Source organism: Durio zibethinus, unplaced genomic scaffold (assembly GCF_047325235.1).
Source record: "Durio zibethinus cultivar Kanyao isolate XHJ-2024 unplaced genomic scaffold, ASM4732523v1 HiC_scaffold_391, whole genome shotgun sequence".
Taxonomy (NCBI): Eukaryota; Viridiplantae; Streptophyta; class Magnoliopsida; order Malvales; family Malvaceae; genus Durio; species Durio zibethinus.
Window position 1 is genome coordinate 1192501 of NW_028323014.1, and position 7500 is coordinate 1200000.

The window sequence follows — 7500 nt, forward strand, 5'->3', positions numbered from 1 at the left end:
GGCGATGCTCCGGCGATGCTCCGGCGATGCTGTCCCGAGTGAAAAAAATGCGGCACCAGCACATGCTGGAGCCAAGCATGGGCACCGTGGCTCAAAATCGAACTTCGGCCAAGGCCTCGACCATCAATGGCACATGATGACGCATGGTGATGGCACATGCATCGACCATCATCGGCATAGGCTGCCCTTCGGTACGGGCACTTGCCTCGACCGCCATCGGCACAAGCTGGGCCCTGGTGTGGGTTGTTGCCCCGATCACCAGCGGCACATGCTGAGCCTTGGTGCGGGCGGTTGCCTCGAGCACCATCCGCAGACCCTGGGCCCTGGTGCGGCCGGTTGCCCCGATAACCATCGGCACACGCTGGGCCCTGGAGCGGCCGGTTGCCTCGATCACCATCGGCAAAAGCTGGGCCCTGGTGGGGGCGCTTGCCTCGACCACCATCGGCACACGCTGGGCACTGGTGCGGGCGCTTGCCTCGACCACCATCGGCACACGCTTGGCCCTGGTGCGGGCGGTTGCCCCCAGCACCATCGGCACACGTTGGGCCCTGGTGCGGGCGCTTGCCTCGACCACCATCGGCACACGCTGGGCCCTGGTGCGGGCGCTTGCCTCGACCACCATCGGCACACGCTGGGCCCTGGTGCGGCAGGTTGCCTCGACCACCATCGGCACACGCTGGGCCCTGGTGCGGGCGCTTGCCTCGACCACCATCGGCACACGCTGGGCCCTGGTGCGGCAGGTTGCCTCGAGCACCATCGGCACACGCTGGGCCCTGGTGCGGCAGGTTGCCTCGAGCACCATCGGCACACGCTGGGCCCTGGTGCGGTCGGTTGCCTCGATCACCATCGGCACACGCTGGGCCCTGGTGCGGGCGGTTGCCTCGACCACCATCGGCACACGCTGGGCCCTGGTGCGGCAGCTTGCCTCGAGCACCATCGGCACACGCTCGGCCCTGGTGCGGTCGGTTGCCTCGAGCACCATCGGCACACGCTGGGCCCTGGTGCGGGCGCTTGCCTCGACCACCATCGGCACACGCTGGGCCCTGGTGCGGTCGGTTGCCTCGAGCACCATCGGCACACGCTGGGCCCTGGTGCGGGCGCTTGCCTCGACCACCATCGGCACACGCTGGGCCCTGGTGCGGTCGGTTGCCTCGAGCACCATCGGCACACGCTGGGCCCTGGTGCGGGCGGTTGCCTCGACCACCATCGGCACACGCTGGGCCCTGGTGCGGGCGGTTGCCTCGACCACCATCGGCACACGCTGGGCCCTGGTGCGGGCGGTTGCCTCGACCACCATCGGCACACGCTGGGCCCTGGTGCGGGCGCTTGCCTCGACCACCATCGGCACACGCTCGGCCCTGGTGCGGTCGGTTGCCTCGAGCACCATCGGCACACGCTGGGCCCTGGTGCGGCAGGTTGCCTCGAGCACCATCGGCACACGCTGGGCCCTGGTGCGGTCGGTTGCCTCGATCACCATCGGCACACGCTGGGCCCTGGTGCGGGCGGTTGCCTCGACCACCATCGGCACACGCTGGGCCCTGGTGCGGCAGCTTGCCTCGAGCACCATCGGCACACGCTCGGCCCTGGTGCGGTCGGTTGCCTCGAGCACCATCGGCACACGCTGGGCCCTGGTGCGGGCGCTTGCCTCGACCACCATCGGCACACGCTGGGCCCTGGTGCGGTCGGTTGCCTCGAGCACCATCGGCACACGCTGGGCCCTGGTGCGGGCGGTTGCCTCGACCACCATCGGCACACGCTGGGCCCTGGTGCGGGCGGTTGCCTCGACCACCATCGGCACACGCTGGGCCCTGGTGCGGGCGCTTGCCTCGACCACCATCGGCACACGCTCGGCCCTGGTGCGGTCGGTTGCCTCGAGCACCATCGGCACACGCTGGGCCCTGGTGCGGCAGGTTGCCTCGACCACCATCGGCACACGCTGGGCCCTGGTGTGGGCGCTTGCCTCGACCACCATCGGCACACGCTGGGCCCTGGTGCGGCAGGTTGCCTCGAGCACCATCGGCACACGCTGGGCCCTGGTGCGGTCGGTTGCCTCGACCACCATCGGCACACGCTGGGCCCTGGTGCGGGCGCTTGCCTCGACCACCATCGGCACACGCTGGGCCCTGGTGCGGCAGGTTCCCTCGACCACCATCGGCACACGCTGGGCCCTGGTGCGGCAGGTTGCCTCGATCACCATCGGCACACGCTGGGCCCTGGTGCGGGCGGTTGCCTCGACCACCATCGGCACACGCTGGGCCCTGGTGCGGCAGCTTGCCTCGAGCACCATCGGCACACGCTCGACCCTGGTGCGGTCGGTTGCCCCGAGCACCATCGGCACACGTTGGGCCCTGGTGCGGCAGGTTGCCTCGACCACCATCGGCAGCCTCGACCACCATCGGCACACGCTGGGCCCTGGTGCGGGCGCTTGCCTCGACCACCATCGGCACACGCTCCGCCCTGGTGCGGTCGGTTGCCTCGAGCACCATCGGCACACGCTGGGCCCTGGTGCGGCAGGTTGCCTCGACCACCATCGGCACACGCTGGGCCCTGGTGCGGGCGGTTGCCTCGACCACCATCGGCACACGCTTGGCCCTGGTGCGGGCGGTTGCCCCCAGCACCATCGGCACACGTTGGGCCCTGGTGCGGGCGCTTGCCTCGACCACCATCGGCACACGCTGGGCCCTGGTGCGGGCGCTTGCCTCGACCACCATCGGAACACGCTGGGCCCTGGTGCGGCAGGTTGCCTCGACCACCATCGGCACACGCTGGGCCCTGGTGCGGCAGGTTGCCTCGACCACCATCGGCACACGCTGGGCCCTGGTGCGGGCGCTTGCCTCGACCACCATCGGCACACGCTGGGCCCTGGTGCGGCAGGTTGCCTCGAGCACCATCGGCACACGCTGGGCCCTGGTGCGGCAGCTTGCCTCGATCACCATCGGCACACGCTGGGCCCTGGTGCGGGCGGTTGCCTCGACCACCATCGGCACACGCTGGGCCCTGGTGCGGCAGCTTGCCTCGAGCACCATCGGCACACGCTCGGCCCTGGTGAGGTCGGTTGCCTCGAGCACCATCGGCACACGCTGGGCCCTGGTGCGGGCGCTTGCCTCGACCACCATCGGCACACGCTGGGCCCTGGTGCGGTCGGTTGCCTCGAGCACCATCGGCACACGCTGGGCCCTGGTGCGGGCGCTTGCCTCGACCACCATCGGCACACGCTGGGCCCTGGTGCGGTCGGTTGCCTCGAGCACCATCGGCACACGCTGGGCCCTGGTGCGGGCGGTTGCCTCGACCACCATCGGCACACGCTGGGCCCTGGTGCGGGCGGTTGCCTCGACCACCATCGGCACACGCTGGGCCCTGGTGAGGGCGCTTGCCTCGACCACCATCGGCACACGCTCGGCCCTGGTGCGGTCGGTTGCCTCGAGCACCATCGGCACACGCTGGGCCCTGGTGCGGGCGGTTGCCTCGACCACCATCGGCACACGCTGGGCCCTGGTGCGGGCGCTTGCCTCGACCACCATCGGCACACGCTCGGCCCTGGTGCGGTCGGTTGCCTCGAGCACCATCGGCACACGCTGGGCCCTGGTGCGGCAGGTTGCCTCGAGCACCATCGGCACACGCTGGGCTCTGGTGCGGTCGGTTGCCTCGATCACCATCGGCACACGCTGGGCCCTGGTGCGGGCGGTTGCCTCGACCACCATCGGCACACGCTGGGCCCTGGTGCGGCAGCTTGCCTCGAGCACCATCGGCACACGCTCGGCCCTGGTGCGGTCGGTTGCCTCGAGCACCATCGGCACACGCTGGGCCCTGGTGCGGGCGCTTGCCTCGACCACCATCGGCACACGCTGGGCCCTGGTGCGGTCGGTTGCCTCGAGCACCATCGGCACACGCTGGGCCCTGGTGCGGGCGGTTGCCTCGACCACCATCGGCACACGCTGGGCCCTGGTGCGGGCGGTTGCCTCGACCACCATCGGCACACGCTGGGCCCTGGTGCGGGCGCTTGCCTCGACCACCATCGGCACACGCTCGGCCCTGGTGCGGTCGGTTGCCTCGAGCACCATCGGCACACGCTGGGCCCTGGTGCGGCAGGTTGCCTCGACCACCATCGGCACACGCTGGGCCCTGGTGTGGGCGCTTGCCTCGACCACCATCGGCACACGCTGGGCCCTGGTGCGGCAGGTTGCCTCGAGCACCATCGGCACACGCTGGGCCCTGGTGCGGTCGGTTGCCTCGACCACCATCGGCACACGCTGGGCCCTGGTGCGGGCGCTTGCCTCGACCACCATCGGCACACGCTGGGCCCTGGTGCGGCAGGTTCCCTCGACCACCATCGGCACACGCTGGGCCCTGGTGCGGCAGGTTGCCTCGATCACCATCGGCACACGCTGGGCCCTGGTGCGGGCGGTTGCCTCGAGCACCATCGGCACACGCTGGGCCCTGGTGCGGCAGCTTGCCTCGAGCACCATCGGCACACGTTGGGCCCTGGTGCGGCAGGTTGCCTCGACCACCATCGGCAGCCTCGACCACCATCGGCACACGCTGGGCCCTGGTGCGGGCGCTTGCCTCGACCACCATCGGCACACGCTCCGCCCTGGTGCGGTCGGTTGCCTCGAGCACCATCGGCACACGCTGGGCCCTGGTGCGGCAGGTTGCCTCGACCACCATCGGCACACGCTGGGCCCTGGTGCGGGCGGTTGCCTCGACCACCATCGGCACACGCTGGGCCCTGGTGCGGGCGGTTGCCTCGACCACCATCGGCACACGCTGGGCCCTGGTGCGGGCGCTTGCCTCGACCACCATCGGCACACGCTGGGCCCTGGTGCGGCAGGTTGCCTCGAGCACCATCGGCACACGCTGGGCCCTGGTGCGGCAGGTTGCCTCGAGCACCATCGGCACACGCTGGGCCCTGGTGCGGCAGGTTGCCTCGACCACCATCGGCACACGCTGGGCCCTGGTGCGGGCGCTTGCCTCGAGCACCATCGGCACACGCTCGGCCCTGGTGCGGTCGGTTGCCTCGAGCACCATCGGCACACGCTGGGCCCTGGTGCGGCAGGTTGCCTCGACCACCATCGGCACACGCTGGGCCCTGGTGAGGGCGCTTGCCTCGACCACCATCGGCACACGCTCGGCCCTGGTGCGGTCGGTTGCCTCGAGCACCATCGGCACACGCTGGGCCCTGGTGCGGGCGCTTGCCTCGAGCACCATCGGCACACGCTCGGCCCTGGTGCGGTCGGTTGCCTCGAGCACCATCGGCACACGCTGGGCCCTGGTGCGGCAGGTTGCCTCGACCACCATCGGCACACGCTGGGCCCTGGTGCGGGCGCTTGCCTCGACCACCATCGGCACACGCTCGGCCCTGGTGCGGCAGGTTGCCTCGAGCACCATCGGCACACGCTGGGCCCTGGTGCGGGCGGTTGCCTCGACCACCATCGGCACACGCTGGGCCCTGGTGCGGGCGCTTGCCTCGACCACCATCGGCACACGCTGGGCCCTGGTGCGGCAGGTTGCCTCGAGCACCATCGGCACACGCTGGGCCCTGGTGCGGCAGGTTGCCTCGAGCACCATCGGCACACGCTGGGCCCTGGTGCGGTCGGTTGCCTCGAGCACCATCGGCACACGCTGGGCGCTGGTGCGGGCGCTTGCCTCGACCACCATCGGCACACGCTGGGCCCTGGTGCGGCAGGTTGCCTCGATCACCATCGGCACACGCTGGGCCCTGGTGCGACAGGTTGCCTCGAGCACCATCGGCACACTATCGGCCCTGGTGCGGGCGGTTGCCTCGACCACCATCGGCACACGCTGGGCCCTGGTGCGGGCGCTTGCCTCGGGCACCATCGGCACACGCTGGGCCCTGGTGCGGGCGGTTGCCTCGAGCACCATCGGCACACGCTGGGCCCTGGTGCGGCAGGTTGCCTCGAGCACCATCGGCACACGCTGGGCCCTGGTGCGGCAGGTTGCCTCGAGCACCATCGGCACACGCTGGGCCCTGGTGCGGGCGGTTGCCTCGACCACCATCGGCACACGCTGGGCCCTGGTGCGGGCGCTTGCCTCGACCACCATCGGCACACGCTGGGCCCTGGTGCGGGCGCTTGCCTCGAGCACCATCGGCACACGCTGGGCCCTGGTGCGGCAGGTTGCCTCGAGCACCATCGGCACACGCTGGGCCCTGGTGCGGCAGGTTGCCTCGAGCACCATCGGCACACGCTGGGCCCTGGTGCGGTCGGTTGCCTCGAGCACCATCGGCACACGCTGGGCGCTGGTGCGGGCGCTTGCCTCGACCACCATCGGCACACGCTGGGCCCTGGTGCGGCAGGTTGCCTCGATCACCATCGGCACACGCTGGGCCCTGGTGCGACAGGTTGCCTCGAGCACCATCGGCACACTATCGGCCCTGGTGCGGGCGGTTGCCTCGACCACCATCGGCACACGCTGGGCCCTGGTGCGGGCGCTTGCCTCGAGCACCATCGGCACACGCTGGGCCCTGGTGCGGGCGGTTGCCTCGAGCACCATCGGCACACGCTGGGCCCTGGTGGGTTTAGGCACATCTTCAAATTTCTGCCGTGCCAATGCCATTTTTATGGCTTGTAAATTCATACAATGGTCCCCTAAGCCTTCACGTGAAGTTTCGTTGGAAGATGACTCGTTTTCTATTTTTCACGATTTTCGAAACTTTTTGCGGTTCGGGATTTTTTAAAATTTTTTTATAAGGATTTTTGGCCCCAAATTTTGTAGGCATGATCCTTCTATTTTTGTTGGCATGCACAAAAAAATTCAGCTAAAAACTCGAAGTAGAGAAGATTTTGTGACCGTTTGAAAAAAGTGTCCCCATTTCAGACACTTTAACGGCTACTGGTAGCAAACCTGTAAAATCTCAAATGCTCTTTAAGGGGGTGTGAATTCTCAGAGGTTTGATGAGGGATAGGGGGCCAACACAAGGCCAAGTACCAGCACCCATCGCACATCATGTGCGCACACCCCCCCGGCCCCCCTCCCAATCGCCGGAACCCCAATGCCGCCGGTCAGGTTCTCCGGCGGTACTCCGGCGATGCTCCGGCGATGCTGTCCCGAGTGAAAAAAATGCGGCACCAGCACATGCTGGAGCCAAGCATGGGCACCGTGGCTCAAAATCGAACTTCGGCCAAGGCCTCGACCATCAATGGCACATGATGACGCATGGTGATGGCACATGCATCGACCATCATCGGCATAGGCTGCCCTTCGGTACGGGCACTTGCCTCGACCGCCATCGGCACAAGCTGGGCCCTGGTGTGGGTTGTTGCCTCGATCACAATCGGCACATGCTGAGCCTTGGTGCGGGCGGTTGCCTCGAGCACCATCGGCAGACCCTGGGCCCTGGTGCGGCCGGTTGCCCCGATAACCATCGGCACACGCTGGGCCCTGGGGCGGGCGCTTGCCCCCAGCACCATCGGCACACGCTGGGCCCTGGTGCGGGCGCTTGCCCCGAACACCATCGGCACAAGCCGGCCCTTGGTGCGGGCT